Genomic DNA, 18775 nt, shown 5'->3' on the forward strand with positions numbered 1-18775 from the left:
ACCTGAGGGTTAGAAGTTATACCTTGATTTTAGTATCATAGATTTTAGAATACTATGCTATTCATTTGATCATATTTTGATGATGATGCCATTGTGAGATGACAGTGTGTTTTATGATGATACCTGGTTATCTAGTATTTGGACATATCTCTGATTATGTTATGTGATAGATTTAATGCTATGGTTATTTACTTCATTCCTGTGTTATTATGCTTTATGCGAATGTGAGTGATGTAAATAGATTATTTTGATATAATTAAATAAATGGTTAAATTAGGTGATTTAATGCATTTATTTCTTCGGCTATGTTATTATATGAAATTGCACTTGATCATGTTGTTTAGTGTGCATGATTTATATCCCTGGCAGTGGGACATGGAGTTAATGATTCAACTATTCATATTTTACCAATGTCATCCCTGTATGGTTGATGTATCCTTATTTTAATTGTTTAATGAAACCTTTTGGTGATTATTAAATCCAAACTCATTTGCATTATGTGATTAAACTAGTGAGTGTGTTTGTGTATTTAGAGGTTCACATTATTGCGAAAGTTGTTAAGGAAAATTGTGTGTTTTTGGGTTTTTAGGCTTTTAAATTGATTTATTTTAAATTTTGGCAACTTTTCCATAGATGAATTCCTATATCTAGAAATAGCCTATTTTCATTTGGGTCAATTCGGGATTTAACTAGGCTAGCTAGTTATTTTCCCTAATCGATTATTCACTCGAAAAGTGAATAAGTATCCAAAAAAGGAATTTAATTTCTCACTTCTCACTTTCAAATTAGAAAGTTGGAGGGTAAAACCCAAATCCTCTTCATGAGGATTTACTATTTTGTTCATTGTGGGAGCTACGGGTGTGGGATCATTGCTAGGTTGAGCTCGTTGGATCAAGCTCAGGGAGACCTTGGATTGTCATGATTTTCAGCTACTTCTACGGGCTTTTTATTTTTCTAGTTCAGATTCCCATTTTTTCCTTTTGGCTATGAGGTAGGGCTCTCCTATTTTATTGTTTCTGCTCCATTTCAACTTCTATTTTTGGTAGCCATTTGGTTGGAGGTTGAGAACTAGTGTTCCTCTTCATTTCTGTTTGCTAGTTCTACTTGGTTGGTTGGGTATGAGCATTTCCCTATTTTTTGGGATGAGGGTTTGGGTTTTTGCACCGTTATGCTAGCCATTTTTGCATACAGTGTCCAAACTTAATTATTTTTTGATTTTTGGGGTTTTTGTACCCAAAGGCCAAATGGGTTTTAATTTTGATTTTTTTCTAAAAATAAGGGTTTTTACCTCATTTTGCATGCTGCCCTATTTTCTTGAGTTTTCTTGGCATGAATTGGGTCCTGGACCTAGATTATCCATTTGGATATCAGTCAAACCTTTGTTGCACTTTTATGTTTTCATTGGGATGTGTGCTACATTCATACTCCTAGTATCATGTTTGGTTGAGTGATTTTTATATCTCTTATGGTTTCTTTTGGACCTTGGTTATTATTTTGTGGATACTAAGATTTGTGTAGAATCCATGCTCCTAGATTGAGGTTGGTTGAGTGAGTTCATGATGTTTGGTCTTGTTGCATAATTAGGATTTGTGTAGAATCCATCCTCTTGAGTTTTTTCGGTTGGGTGGTATTTTTTTACATAGTGTTCTAATCCAGTCATTCTGTTATGATCTTTATGATGGTGGTGCACCACACACAAGTACGTGCACATACATTGGTCGAGTGACTTGCGAGTCCTAACTTTTTGTGGTATTTTTGGAAGCTATGATCATTGGGGTTGGGTTGGGAATATGCATGCCTATGGGCACTTGTCATAGGATGAGCATGGATAGGGTAGGGTAGCATATGGAGGGGGCTTCTATCTCACAGCCCGACAATCATGGTGCCATGGGTTGGTAGAGGAAACTTTATATAAGTGCTAACTAAATAAAATGTGTGAATGGTAATAAAACTTAAGATAATAAAATGTGTGAGCACCTAATTAAGTTTGAGGACATAATGTGTGAGCACCCATTTAAGTTTGAGGAATCATGATCTAAGCTTGGGCTTGATGATTCCAAGTGACTCTCCATGATGTCAACCCCTACTTAGTAGCCTATTGAGTGTTTGACCAAGACCTATACTCATTGCATTGTCATAGGTTTTTTGGTTACAACCATCATATTGTCTGGCCTGAGTGTTAGCCATGGATGTTGTTTTTGTGCATTTGTGGTTGAATTATTAACTCCATTAGCATGATAGGTGTGGACCTGTGGTACCATGTGGTTGGGAGGCGTAGCTACCTACACCACTGCTAGGGACTAGTGTATAGAGATGGTCTTTTATCCTAGTGCGACCTTTGTTGGATGTTTTCACTTGATGCTTCAGGTTCCAAAGTATGCTTTCTTGTGACTTATGCTTTCATTGGAATGCTTGGATAACATGTTTAGATGATGTTGGTTTATTTGATGCATTTCCATATTATGATGTTTAGCATATGACTAGATGATATGAATTGTTGTATTGGATTATCTATAGCTTATTGGTTTAGCATGTTAGATTTCTTTATTATGATGATTAGCATGTGATAGGTGATGTTGTCTAATTGTAGGATTATCTTATGCTTTACTACTAGCATGTTAGATTTCCTTATGCTTTTATTGTAGCATGTTTTAGCAGTGACGTCCCTATTATGATAGTACTGATGATCTGATTGGTGGCTTGGGATGTTACGTGTGGGGGATGGCTATGATCCATGATGGTCTTATGATGCCATTGATGGTTGGGAGGAATCACGTACTTAGTTTGGTTATTTAGTTATTGTGATATTATTTCTATACATTATGATGTTACTTCTCTGCATTACGATGTTACTTCTATTCACTATGATGTTGCTTCCAATATGTTCTTTTACTACTGTGGTTTTAGATGAATAGATGTTTCTCTTTCTTGTTCATGGAATCTTGTTATTTATGCACTTGAGTGTTTGTTCCTTGACCTATGTGGATCTAGACTCCCTGGTGTGGAGATTCTGATCTCAGTTTGCCTCTTGTGTTTGTCCTTTAAGAGTGTTCCTTGTTTTCTTGGGTGACCATGTGTCCCCATGGGGTGATACAATAATGTGTTGCACATCCATTAAAGTTCCATTGGGTGATATTAGAAAGTATCACACCCCATAGGAAGATATGTCGTACGATACTAGAAAGTATCACACCCTCATTGAAGAATTGTCATACAATAGTTAAGAAGTATTACATGCCCTTGAGAGGAGTGTCACCCAATCCCTGAAGGTGTCACCTTTCTTCTTTAGAAATATCACACGATACTGGAAAGTATCACCTAGTGCTAATTTAAAGTATCATTTGTTATTCATGAAAACCTATCTAGGCAGATAGTGGGCATTTTTTAGTAAGATTCAAACTTTTCAAAAAGTGTTTTGGGTACCCTCTTAGGTGTTCTTCAATCCTTTGGTGTCACATTTTGGGTTTGAAATGTTTTTATTCAAATTCTATTCTACATCTCTCATTTTTTATTGTTTTGTTCATTGGAGATTTGTTGGTTGCTTAGATTGTCAGTGAAGTCTTCCATTGTGATCTTTGTGATCCTTGTATAATGTTGTCATGTGCATTCATACTTGTAAAAAAATAATCTTGGCTTGTATTTTATCCTTGTTCCAAGGATCTCTGATTGGGGCATTACATCTTGTATCAGAGCCCATGTTCAAATAGTGGGATCTTTGCATTTATGTTGCCCATATGGTTGTTGTTATGTTAGTTGAGTGTGAGTGTCTTGGTGAGAATTTGTGATCTTTGTTGCTCTGGTATCTACTTGTGATGGACTTGCTTGTCCAGTAGATGCAACTAGATCAGTGTAAGGAGAAGGAAGTGAGTCTTCCCTTGTTTTGTAGATGGAATCGATGTGCCTTGTTTGATTAGTTGCTTTTGTGATCCTATTGGATGGAACCACTGATTGGTGTCCATGTGTTGGCATTGCATGCCTCTTTTGTTTCTCCTTATGGAGTAAGGTGCACTATTTCCCTATCTTCTCCTACTTGTAAGTAAATAAATGAATCTTATTTGTGACTCTGTGTTATGTCATTATACTAATGAAATGGTTCTTTTCATTGAGAAATGAGTGTTTATTGTGAATCATTACAAAGGAGTAGGTTTGCATTATATCCTTGGGTTAATGACTTAAGTCCCCAATCTGACTGCTTCATAAGCTTATGAAAGATTGTATTAATTTGGTGAATATTTAATTTTTGCATTGCATGGAAAATAATTAGGGAAAATTTTTCTAGTCTGCATATGCATGAGATTATTGATGGTATATTGCTTGATGTGTGTGAGTGTGTTCTCTAACACTGCTGGGATGATGTATTCCTTAGTATTGTGTAGTGATTTATCCCTCTTGTGTGATTGTTCTTAGTCATCACATGCAATGTGATTTAATTGATACCTTATTTTATTTGGCTAGAGGTATCTTCCTCATGTTGTTGGGATAACAATGCTTTTCAGTATTTTCTTTCTTAGAATGATCATCAAATTTCATCTATCGCTCTCTTTGTGACAGTTGTCACATTTGACCTATTGTTGAAATGTGCACTTTTTGATATTTACTATTGGAATCAACAATTCCCCATTTGGGCATTTTGTTTTGGTTCTTGATGACTATTCTGAATGTGTTTTAATTGCTGCCCAGTTGGGTGTTGTGATTCTACCATGTTCATCTCAAACTTTTGGTAGTACATATAAGGGATAATATCATGGAGAACATGCTAGTGTGTCCTTGATAGATTTAAAGTTGTTAATGTAATTGGATGGTTTAAAATATGAGTAAACCTAATGTTATTCTTGAAATAAATTTGAAAAGATATGTATTTGTTTTATGGTAAGTGACTCTTGAACCCTTGCTTTGAAAATCTTTCAGTTTCATTGTGCATTAGTGCTCATATTATGCTTAACTAATAAAATTACGAAAGAGAAGTAATGATGGTTTTAGTGTGTGAACTACCCTTCTTTCCACGTCTTATGCTATTTTGGGCATGTGTGTTCTTGAATGGTTTTGGATGTTTTGTCTGTCGCTTGTCTTGGTAACTGAGACTATTGTTTTTGCCTATGTTGTTTTGTCTTTAGTGGTGACTCAAACTCTTAGATCTTAGGACTCTCTTACCTCCATAATTTTGTAAGCCTCATCGATATCTTTTTGACAATTTTTTAATGGAGTCAATCTGAGTCAAGACGTGAAAGTTATGGCCTTTAGAGTTAAGGCAATTTTGTGCTAATATGAAATTTTGTGCGAGAAACTAGTTCATTGCACTTTCTCGCTTGGTTTGTTGAGAAACTTCACGCGAGACTATGCAAACCCAAAATTTTTCCTAGGGAACAAGAAATAGCTCTTTTATACTTTTAGAGTTGCTAGTCGATGTTCTGAGTACCCTTTATCTAGTAGAGGCCAATTCAATTATGACATATCACATTTATGACTATTGGAGAAGTTTAACTCTTTGTGTTATTTTTAATGGAAGAGTTATCTAGTCTTCATAATCTACTAGGTACTTTTTGGGGTTCCTGCTTGGGTTTGTGTGTTTCCTTTTGCACTGATCCACCTTTGTGAGGTGAAGTGTAGCCTATAAGTGTACCTTGATCAAGGTTGATGTTGCCTTGTTGTTTGGGAGTGACTCAGTTCTTTGATGAGTCTAGATTCTCCTCTTTGAATGTTGTCTTTTGTGCATTGCCATATTCTTTTCTCTTTTGAGAGAGTAGGCTAGCATGGTTATGCCACTAGCTCAGTTAGTGTTTTCAAATGAGTATGTTGATGGTTGGTGGAATTGTGAGTTCCCTAATGCATCTTGGGCTGATTTAGTGTAGAGGTTGAGAGAGACTCCCTCTTAGTCCTAATACTCTATAGTTTCTTTCTCCATAAGCTTGTTTCTTCAAGAGGATTGCCTCAATCAAGTTTTCTCATTGATTATTGACTTGATGCTGGTAGGTTGAGTGTGGTATTCCTAGCATGGTGCTGGAGGGACATGGTATCGTTGGACACATGTTACCATCTTATGATTTGGTATGCAGATACTACATGGTTTTGTCCACTATTGAATTATTTGCAACCTTATGGGAAGGTTATATCTTGTCTAGTTGGGTTATGTAACCCTAGTTCCCAGTGGTAGTTGAGCTTTTGTACCTTGGAGAGGTGTTGTGATCCTACGCCTAGTGGTGAGTAGTCTTTTGGAGTGTGTAATTTTGTTAGTAAACCGTCATCCATTTTGTTCAAAGGGTGAGTTTACATAGATTCAAGGATGCTCATGTGTGACATGATAGTATTCTTGGGAATTTGGGATGGTTATTCCCCATGATTCCAACTCTTGTTGGAAGAGCATCATGTTTTGACCTTGATTTGTGGTCACATGGTAGGTGGATGTCATATTTGGGCACCTATTGATGAGGTAGAGTGGGGTTTTCCTTACCTTGTATTGTTGAATTGATGGCTAGATGGGTTTTTCCTAGCACATAGAAGGTTATTTGTTGGAGCACCTTGTGTCAGTGTGGCACCTATTCTCTTATGGTTGACCTTTTTGGGGTTGACATTATGGTTGGAGAACATTGGATTGATTTGGTAGGACTTGTGAAGAAGTCAGTGAGTCATTCCTTTTGTTCAATCTTGATTGTGTTCTGGTGTATTGGGTTTCTATTCTTGAATTGTAGGCTTCCAAGAGTAAGCCTAGTCATTGTGGGGGATGATGTAGTGCCTCTCCCATTTGACTTCTATAATTCATCTTGATGGATGCAACCTTGTTGATCTTTTTTTGTGATGGATCATGATTGTGATCATGAGTGGTCTACACCATAGAGGTGATTTGGATTTATGTCCTGTATTAGTTTCTTTGATTATGCATTGGCTGATTTTTGTGATTATGATGTGATTTTTGGTTTACTGAGGTTTGTGCCAATGGTTTTTAGGATTCATGTGGTATCATGATGTTATTTCCATAATTACCTTGAGATATGTGTGTAGATATTGCACTATGTACTATTACCATGCTACACTGGACTAGGTCCTTGTAGCAGTGGTTAGTCATGTTTATGACTATGTTCGCTTATGTATTTTAAGTGCCTTTTTATATTGTTTAAACAACCATTATTAAATGCTTAAATAATTAGAAATGGATTGTCCATGTTGGATTCATTGGTTATGTACTATGAATATTTACCTTGTTATATTTTGATCAGAGCAATACTTGTTACTCATGTTATGTTTTACATTTGAGATGACTTGAGGGTTAGATGTTATACCTTGATTTATGTATCATAGACTTTATACTACTATGTTGTTCATTTGATCATATTTGCATGATGATGCCATTGTGAGATGATAGTGTGTTTTATGATGATATCTAGTTATCTGGTATTTGGACATATCTATGATTATGTTATGTGATGGGTTTAATGCTATGGTTATTTACTTCATTCTTGTGTTGTTATGCTTTATGTGAATGTGAGTAATGTAAATAGATTATTTTGATATAATTAAATAAATGGTTAAATTAGGTGATTTAATGCATTTATTGCTTCGACTATGTTTTTATATGCAATTGCACTTGATCATGTTGTTTAGTGTAGGATTTATATCCCTAATAGTGGCACATGGAGTTAATGATTCAACTATTCATATTTTACCAATGTCATCCCTATATTATCGACGTATCCTTATTTTTAATGTTTAATTAAACCTTTCAGTGATTATTAAATCAAAACTCATTTGCATTATGTGATTAGACTAGTGAGCATGTCTATGCATTTAGTAGTTCACATTGTCGTGAAAGTTGTTAAGGAAAATTGTGTGTTTTTGGGTTTTTGGGCTTTTAAATTGATTTATTTTAATTTTTGGCAGCTTTGCCATAGATGAATTCCTATTATTAAGAATAACCTTTCATTTTTTGTGTTGATTCAAGGTCTAACTAGGTTGGCTAGTTATTTTCCCTAATCAGTTATTCACTTGAAGAATGAATAAGTATCCAAAAAAGAATTTAATTCCTCACTTCTAACTTTCAAATTAAAAAGGGTGAGAGTAAAACCCAAAATCCTCTTCATGAGGATTTTTTGTTTTGTTTGTTATGGGAGCTACGAGCATGGAATTGTCATGAGGTTGAGCTCATTAGATCTAGCTTGGGGAGACCTTGGATTGTTGCAGTTTTCAACTACTTCTATAGGCCTTTTATTTTTTTGGTTCAGATTCCCATTTTGTCCTTTTGGTTGTGAGGTAGGGATCTCTTATTTTATTGTTTTTGCTCCATTTCTGCTTCTATTTTTGGTAGCTGTTTGGTTGGAGGTTGAGAAATAGTGTTCCCCTCTATTTTTGTTTTCTAGTTCTACCCAGTTGGTCGGGTATGAGCATTTCTCTATTTTTTGAGATGAGGGTTTGGGGTTTTGCACTGTTATGCTGGTGATTTTTGGATATGGTGTTCGAAATTAATTATTTTTGGATTTTTGGGATTTTTGTACCCAAAGGACAAATGGGTTTTAATTTCAATTTTTTTAAAAAAATTGGAGTTTTTACCTCATTTTGCATGCTACCCTATTTTCTTAAGTTTTCTTGGCACGAGTTGGGTCGTGGATCTGGATTATCCATTTGGATATTAGTCAAACCTTTGTTGTACTTTTATGTTTGCATTAGGATGCATGCCACATCCATACTCCCCATGTCATATTTGGTTGAGTGATTTTTATACCTGTTATGGTTTCTTTTGCACCTTGGTTATTGTTTCATGCACACTAGGATTCGTGTAGAATCCATGCTCCTAGATTGAGGCTGGTTGAGTGAGTTCATGATGTTTGGTCTTGTTGAATCATTAGGATTTGTGTAGAATCCATACTCCCAGATTGAGGATGGTTGAGTGATTTCATGATGTATGCTTTTATTGGCTTTTGGATTCCTGTATAATCCCTCCTCCTGAGTTGTTTATGATTGGGTGATATTTTCTTGCATAGTGTTCTCATCTAGTCCTTGTGTTATGATCTTCATGATGATGACACACCACACACAAGTACATGCACATACATTTGTCGAGTGACTTGCAAGTTCTAACTTTCTATGGTATTTTCAGAAGCTATGATCATTAGGGTTGGGTTGAGAATATGTATGTCCATGGGCACTTGTCATAGGATGAGCATGGGTAGGGTAGGGTAGCATATGGGGGGGGCTTCTATCTCACAATGTGGAGATCATGGTGCCATGGGTTGGCGGAGGTAGCTTTATATAAGTGATAACTAAATAAAATGTGTGAATGGTAATAAAACTTAAGATAATAAAATGTGTGAGCACCAGATTAAGTTTGAGGACACAATGTGTGAGCACCCATTTAAGTTTGAGGAGACATGATCTAATCTTGGGCTTGATGATACCAAGCAACTTTCCATGATGTTAGCCCCTACCTAGTAGCCTATTGAGTGTCTGACTAGGACCTATACTTCTTGTAGTGCCATAGGTTCTTAGTTACAACAATCATATTGTCTAGCATGAGTGTTAGCCATAGATGTTAATTTTGTGTATTTGTGGTTGGATCATTAAATCCAATAGCATGACAAGTGTGGACTTGTGGGTATCACATGGTTGGGAGGCATAGCTACCTACACCACTACTAGGGACCATTGTACAGAGACAGTCTTTTATCCTGGTGCGACCATTGTTGGATGTTTTCACTTGATACTTCAGGTTTCAGAGTATGCTTTCTTGTGACTTATGCTTTCATTGGAATGCTTAGATATCATGTTTAGATGATGTTGGTTTATTTGATACATTTCCATATTATGATGTTTAGCATATGACTAGATGATGTGAATTGTTGTATTGGATTATCTATTGTTTATTGGTTTAGCATGTTAGATTTCCTTATTATGATGATTAGCATGTGATAGGTAATGTTATCTACTCATAGGATTATCTTATGCTTTACTACTAGCATGTTAGATTTCCTTATGCTTTTATTGTAGCATGTTTTAGTAGTGACATCCCTATTATGATAGTACCGATGATCTGATCGGTGGCTTGAGATGTTACACATGGGGGATGATTAAGATCCATGATGGTCTTATGATGCTATTGATGGTTGGGATGAACCATTTACTTAGTTTGGTTGTTTAGTTATTGTGATGTTATTTTTGTACATCATGATATTACTTCTCTATATTGTGATGTTACTTCTATTCACTACAATATTGCTTCTAGTACATTCTTTTACTGCTATGGTTTTAGATGGATAGATGTTTGTCTTTCTTGTTCATGGCATCTTGTTGTTTATGCACTCGAGTGTTCGTTCCTCGATCTATGCGGATCTAGTACTCCCTAGTGTGGAGGTTTTGATCTCAGTTTGCCTCTTGTGTTTTTCCTATAAGAGTGTTCCTTGTTTTCTTAGGTGACCATGTGTTAGCATGTGGTGATACACTAATGTGTCATACATCCATTAAAGTTCTATCATGTGATACTAGAAAGTATCACACCCCTTAGGAAGATATGTCATGCGGTACTGGAAAGTATCGCACCCTCATTGAAGAATTGTCATATGATACTTGAGACATATAGCATGCCCTTGAGAGGAGTTTTGCCCAATCCTTGAAGGTGTTGCCTTGCTTCTTTGGAAATATTGTGCGATACTAGAAAGTATTGCCCAGTGCTGATTTAAAGTATCACCTAGTATTCATGAAAACCTATTCAGGAAGACAGCGGGCATTTTTTAGTAAGATTCAAACTTTTCAAAAAGTGTTTTGGGTACCCTCTTAGGTTTTCTTCAATCCTTTGGTGTTGTATTTTGGATTCAAAATGTTTTTATTCAAAATCTATTCTACATCTCTCATTGTGTATTGTTTTGTTCGGTAGTGGCATCTGGAGATTTGTTGGTTGCTCAGATTGTTAGTGAAGTCTTCTGTTGTGATCTTTGTGATCCCTGTATGATGTTGTCATGTGCATTCATACTTGTAAAAAATAATCTTGGCTTGTATTGAATCCTTGTTCCAAGGATCTCTGGGCAGGGCATTACAAATGATTGAGATCACAAGAAAGTGTGAATCAATTATATGAGCAAACTCTAAATAGACTCAAAGACATTACTATCTTAGGGCACATCAATCAAGGAGAGTCATCAAAGAAAGGAGCATAAAAGAAAAAAAAGCCTACATGCAACACTTGTGAAAAAATAGGTCATACATCAAATGTTTGTTGGAGCAATACCATGAAACCCAAGTTCAAAGATCAGTGCTACAGTTGCAAAAAATATGGTCACAAGGCAAATGAATGCAAAACCAAATCAAAGTTTGAAGGGAATTGTTTCACATGTCACAAACAAGGTCACAAATCTTCAGAGTGTAGATCAAATCCAAATTTTCAACATAAAGGAACTAGACAAAGAGAATTTATTGGTTTGAACTACAATACATGGGAAAGATGTCATTATTGTGGAGAATATTGGAATGGTATAACTTGTGTAGAAACTCACATCAGGAAAAAAAACACCAATATAAGATGTTATGTATGCAAGAAGATAGGTCACTTAGCAAGAAACTATATGAATAGAGATACAAAAAATAATAGTGAAGAAAAAAAGGCAAGTCAAAGATTGAAGAAATTAGAAACTAGAAGAATCAAAAATAGGTAAGGCAAATAAAGGAAAGAAAAAGGTAATACACTATCATCATCCAATCAAATGAATTAGGTGAAGCATCTACATCCAACTAGGTAGTTAAGGAGATGACTAGAATTGAGAAATTAAGATCTTACATCACTTCTAGACATGTAAGAAGAGAGGAATTCAAAACATCATAGAAAGATGCACAAGGCAAAGTTAGAGAATTATGTTTTAACCAAGTTACAATTTAGTTGCAACCAAGTTACTTGTTATCACTGAGCTGAATCATGTTAGAACATAGTTCTAACTAAGCTATGAGAGAATTATTTCATGCTGAGCTTATATGACTTAATTGAGATAACATACCTATCATTGTATGATGCATTTAAGAGGCCCTAAATTTTTGAAATGTTTGATTAAAGTTGAAATTGAGGGTTTTATTTTTACTTGCATTCATTTTTTAGAGCGATTTCAAACACCAGAATGATCTACAAGTGAATTAGTGTTGAAGAATGAAGTTGCAATGAAAGTTACAGTAGTTGCAAATTTTATCATTTACTGAGTACAATGACATCCAACTCTAGCATGAACGTGAAGAAGGGTTTAGAAATGCTATTAAAGTATCCAGTTTGCAAGGTACCAAGTTTCAAGCTTTATCCAACAATTTCCAAGCAAAAGGATCCCATGGGAGTGAATTCGACCATACCACCAAAGGTACTATTAATTAATGATATTAGGTCATTCTACCATTGCACTATTCAAGAATTAGGCACATTTGAGATGAATGAAGCATACAATGCCCTGTGTGACAATGGAGTACTCGAGCCTGAACATAGACACTTGGAGATCATGTTGAACCCTTGGTATTTGGTCTTTGATTGTTGTAATTGATGTCAGTAATGAAATTATAATGAGCACATGATTTTCTTAACATCATATAATTATCTTATTTTATGTCTTTCAATATTGTTCAAAACATATTCAAGACAAACACTTAAGTGTTATACAATTAACACTTAATGTTCACATTGGTTTAGAAAATAGTTATAAAAAAATTGTTTTGGTCTATGAGAAAGTCAATAAGATTTTTTATCAGATAGACACCAACTATCAAACCTTTTTGGAAATGTATTTGAGTTAGCTAAAATGAGTCTTTGTTATTTTTTGCATAACACATGTATGGAAAGAGAAATTTTTTGTTTATTAGAAACATTTATCGAATTGTTATGACAATTTTAACAATTTTGAGTGGTTTTGGTCTAATGGAAATTTGGAGTATGTACCTACCTCCAAAATTTTGACTCTCTTGGTTTATAAGTAGAGGATACATTCCTCTAAAACATCCAATAGGTGGTTTTGACAGAAGTTGCAAGATTTGTGTGGAATTCCTTGTAGACCAAACGGTTTGTAGGCAGATTTTTAACAAGAAGGAAGAGGGTAATGCTTTATATTTCTATTTTCATATTTGTGATTTGATTTTCATTGCATAAGTTTATCAGAGGTAGAAGAAGGGTTATATATTACTTGTTTGATCAGATCTTTTAATGGCAAAATAAAATAAAGTTGGATATTATGTTTTAAGGAGAATAGAAGTATATCTTACATTATGTTTTCAACAAGAAGTTGAAACTAGTGATTCATGATTTGTGTTGTAATAGAGATGATCCTCTAATTTTATATCTCATTTTTTCATTTTTGGAAGTTGGTGCTTCTTGTATTGATGAATTTGGTGCTTCAGGTGTAAGGGATTGGTGTTCCTTGAAATTGGTGTTTCTAAAATAGGGTGTTGGTGCTTCCCAGAGTTTTAGCTCTAAAAGATTTACCCAAGAGGACAATAAAGATTTAAATTCAAAGTGGTTTTTTACCCTAAGGGATTTTCCACATTAAAATATTGTGTCTTTGTTATTCATTAACTATCTTTCTCATGTGTTAAATTTTATAACTTGCAATTGTTTCAAGTTTTGAAAAAGTATTTTAAACCATTGATTCACCCTCCCCTCTTAGTGGTGTTTGTATTCCAAAAAGTGGTATCAGAGAAAGGTTACCTACATCAAGTTTAACAACTTTGGATAGATTTTGGTTGAGTGGAATACTTATCTTTTATGGCTCAAGATAGTTCTTTAAAGGTTCCTATTTTTGATGGATCAGATTATGCTTTTTGGGAAGTAATGATGCAAACATTTTTGTTATCTATTAATGTTGATGTTTGGGCTTCAGTTGTTAATGGTTATAAAGTTCCTAATACTTTACCTATAGATCTTGATGAAAAGAGGAAATATGAAATTGATATGAAATCTAAATTTGCTATACTTAACAGTCTATCTAAAGATGTTTTTGTTAATCTAATGCATTGCAGTTCTTCTAAAGAAGTATGGGACAAATTGAAAAACACATATCATGGTAATGATAGAGTTAAAGAAGCCAAGATATAACATTTTAAATAAAGATTTGAAGACCTTAAGATAGGTAATGATGAAAATTTAGAAGACTATCTCCTTAAGATAGATGAAACTATAAATGGCATAAGAGGACTTGGTGAAAAAAATGATGATATTGATGTTGTAAAGAAAGTTTTGAGATCTGTTCTTGATAAATTTTATTCTAAGATATGTTCTATAGAAGAAACTAGAGATATTAAAAAGTATGCAATGAAAGATATTCATGGAGCACTTGTAGCTTATGAAATGAGAAAGTTTGGCAAGTAGGAATCCACAAGCAAAGAAGCAACATTCAAGGTGGAAAAGAAAGTGAACAAAGTCTCTTCAGAATTAGAAGATCTTGATGTTCTTGAAGCACATTTATCAAGGAAATTAAATAAAGGAGCAGGTAAGTAAAAAGGTAAACTTCCTTTCAAATGCTTTAATTATGGAAAAATAGGACACTTTGCACCTAAATGTCCTTATAATAGTCATGATGAAGTAGATGATGAGGAAGAAAAATAAAGTAAAAAGAAATTCTATAAAAAAAGAAGAAGTTATTTTAGAAGAAGAAGAGTTTGATTGATGATGTATCAGATAGTGAATCTAGTAGTTTTGAATGTGATGAAATGAAGTTTCATTCATGGCTATAGAAACTACTTGTCAAGAATCAGACAGTGATGATGATGTTGAACTTGTTGAGGTTGATTTAGAATGTGAATTTCTTTATGTACTTAAAAAGATTAAGAAATTAAAAAGGAATTTAAGTGTTCAAGAAAATAAATTCTTAAAAGAAAAAGATAACTTTGAAAAATAAACTACGGACTGAAATCAACAAGTTATAGAATTGAAATTACAAGTTGAGGAAAAAAAGAGAATTTTCTTTGTCACTAAGGAAGAGTTAAGTTCTAAAGATCAGGAATGCACAAGGTTAATGAATGAAGTAGTATCATATAGAGTAAAGTTAGAAAAATATGAGAATTCTATGTTGGATGATATGTTAAGGAAACAAAGATGAACTGATGATCTAATAGGAATTGGTTTTGAACTTCGACGATGTTCTAGTGACAAGAAAGATAAATCTTTATTCGAGATATTTAAATATGAAAGTAAGGATACAAATAAGAATGCTACCACTTCAAATGTAGGTAAAAATTCACATTTTAATCAGATTTCTAATGATAAAAATTAGGTTATATCAAGCACTTCATTCATGGGTAAAAGATAGTCAAACAAGATCACTTCTTTCTTTGATGGGTATTGCTTCATGTGTCATCAACATGGACATAGAACAAGTTGCATATACATGTCAAGGAGGTACTCAAAGTTTCATTTTGGTTATTCCTTTCCTAAAATGAATGGTCTAAGATCTTACAAATGCAATCTCTTTGGTCATATTATGAGTAATTGCAAAACTAAGTCAATTCAGAATGATCAATCTTATGCTAGTCTACAAGTTGATAAAGAATTTGATACTAGAGTGACTAAGATATGGAGGCCTAAGATTAATAAGTCTATGCTTGTTCAAATGGCTCTACATTTTGAAAAAAATGACTTTTGGATAATTGATAGTGGTTGTTCTAGACACATGACAGGAGACAGAACGAGGTTTGACAAATTGACTAACTACAAAGGTGGAAATGTTAGTTTTGGTGATGATTCTTTAAGGAAAATTAAAGGTTTGGGTTCTTTGTTTCTTAGTGACAAAAAAGTCCATTCATGATGTGTACTATGTTGATGGATTAATGTACAATCTTCTAAATGTTAGTCAAATTTGTGATCATGGATATGAAGTTGTTTTTGATTACCATGGTTGTCAAATCAAATTAAAATATGGACAATTGGTTGCATTAGGTAAAAGATCTAAAGAAAATGTATACAATTTAAAAGATATCACAAATACTAACAATCATGAAGATGTTTTTCTTATGGGATAGGTGAATGAAAGTTGGTTATGGCACAAAAGGCTTGGGTACTTGAATTTTGATAGCTTGGTAAAAGTTAGTAAGCATTAGAAAGTAAGAGGTATGCCATGTATAAGTAAGCTACAGAATGTTATTTGTAAATGGTGTCAACATGGTAAACAAACAAAGGCATCTTTTCCTTCAAAAGAATATTTTTCTTCTAAACCATTGTAATTAGTACATACTGATTTATGTGTTCCTACAAGGACAATGTCATTAAATGGTGAAAATTATTTTGTGCTTTTTATAGATGATCATACAAGAATGACATGGGTAACCTTCTTAAAGCATAAATCAAAGGCATTTAACAAGTTTAAGATTTTCAGGAAAATGGTTGAAAATGAGTCAAACATGAAGATTAAATGTTTACCATTAGATAAAGGTGGTGAGTTTACTTTAGATGAATTTGTTGATTATTGTGAAAAACATGGCATAAAAAGACAATATGAAGCATCTAGGACACCTCAACAAAATGGAGTTATTGAGAGAAAGAACCAAACAGTGAAAAAAATGGCAAGGACTATGTTAGATGAATCTAAAGTACTAAACAGGTATTGGAAAAAAGAAGTTCACACAATAGTATATATTTTAAACATGATACAACTAAGGGTAAAAACTTACACTCCTTATGAGTTATGGTATGGACATCTAACTTCTACTAAGCATTTTAGAATTTTTGGAAGTAGATATTTCATTAAGAATTTTGATGATAAAATAGGAAGCTTTGATTCAAGATGTGATGAAGGAATATTTTTAGGATATTCTTCTCAAAGTAAAGCTTACAAATGTTTTAATAAAAGGTTGAATAAACTTGTTGAAAGTGTATATGTGAAAGTGGATGAAGTTGTACCAGATAAAAATGAAATAAGAATGGATAATACTTTCCTACAAGACAATGATAAAGACTTGAAAGAAGTAGATAATAAAGTTGATGAAGGTGGAGAAGAGATAAATGATCAAATAGAAACACCAGAACCCATAGGTACAAAGGCTACATGAACAAGATTGTGTAACGCCCCGCCAAGGGATCCAAAAGAATTAACCTAAAGTTTCACTAAGTTTGCTAAAATTTTTTTTTTTTTAAAGTAAGAAAGTATGACATACACATCAAACAAATAGTAGCGGAAGCAATAACATGTAATCATCGACAAACATACATTGCAAGTTACATTTCTTAAAGATCCCAAGACGTTGAGTCACGTTTAAATTTAATTAATTCTAAGTCTAACAACTAACACATACATATAAAAGAATAATCAGAAACTCCAATGTCCATAATATACATTTGTTCCGAATGCTCCTTGGCAAATTAATTCGGAATGCTCATTCATCCACTGTACATGTCACAGGGTATGAAAGGCTTAAAAGAATATACATATGTAAAGATCAAGATACAACATCCTCAAATCCATGATACAAAGTACAGTAAAATATATGAAAATTATTCACCATACATGATACATCCATACATCCATAATGATAAAGCATCTATCATAAAATCTAACCATCCATCATACTAATCCAAGAACATAGTGTAGGTAAATGCCAATCACAAAAACTCCAGCCACGGTGACCACGGAACGGATCTCAATGGTAAGAGTAAAAGCACTACCACCCGACTGCGTGGAACCTAAATGGTCCACTCCCACCGCGCTGAGGAGATAGTCTCAAGTCCCAAAATAGGATAACAAAACCTATAATCATAAATACTCTCTAAGTACAGGAAATCCTATAAGTATGCTAACTCAAGGGTTCCTAAAAAGATCGACATCTATATCCCAGAGGTACCACAAGACACGTAGGAAACCTAATATGCAAGCGGGAAAGTGTCATCGCAAAAGTCATGTAGAAGTTACCCGAGCAATCCCTTAGGAATCCCGGGTCCCTACTGATCCTGCGGCCACTAGTATCCTCTCGTACTGACGAGGCATACTATGGAATGCAAGGTCGTAACCAAGCGTCCTCTCTACCCCATCCTAGTCTGTACTAGCACTCATGGCATGGGAGAGAACATACAATTATCTTGTTAGGTTCATTTTCTCTCATTTAGTGTAAATGTTTTCACTTATTAAAAACGACTTACAATGGGTTTCTCAAGGCAGCCTCTTAGGGCTCCGACCCCCATTGCAAGCCACTTCCCGACTCTACACATAGATAACCTACCCTAGCTCATGAACTCATAAATCAAAGAATCATAATAAAACCATCTCAGTCCTATGCGAGCAACTGAAAATATCATAAAAAGATAATCCACAAAATATATCAGTTCTTCATGAGCAACAGATAACATCAAATAGTAATCATGTAATCACGACAGTTCTCTATCAGCAACTGAAGGCATCAATGATAAGTCACAAAATCCAATGGTTCTTTAATGAGCAACCAGAAAGTAATACAAGTATAACTGATCGAGACTCAGAAATGGTTATCAAATATAACTGATCGAGACTCAAAAATGGTTAAGTTAGGTATTCTTAAATACATACATCTCAGCTTCACACAAGGAAACTGGAAAGCAATCACAAACAGTAAACACAATCATGTCATAGAGCACTTCATCACATTACCATGGTCAGGTTAAGAAAGATCAAGACCAAATCATCAAGACATCACATTCACAAACCCCGAGCCTCTGGTAACAACCTGAACTGGTCAACCCTAAACCAACCCCAAAACATTCAAAGTACAAAGTCAACATCAAAGTCTCAGAGATTGGATCTGAAAGTATATTATTTAAGTTAAGGTAAGGTTTGTGTTTTAGTTCAATGTCGAATTCAAGTAACAAAGTTTTCACA

This window comes from Cupressus sempervirens, chromosome 7 (genome assembly GCF_028749045.1).
Source record: "Cupressus sempervirens isolate cs-2001-9-10 chromosome 7, ASM2874904v1, whole genome shotgun sequence".
NCBI classification, from domain to species: domain Eukaryota; kingdom Viridiplantae; phylum Streptophyta; class Pinopsida; order Cupressales; family Cupressaceae; genus Cupressus; species Cupressus sempervirens.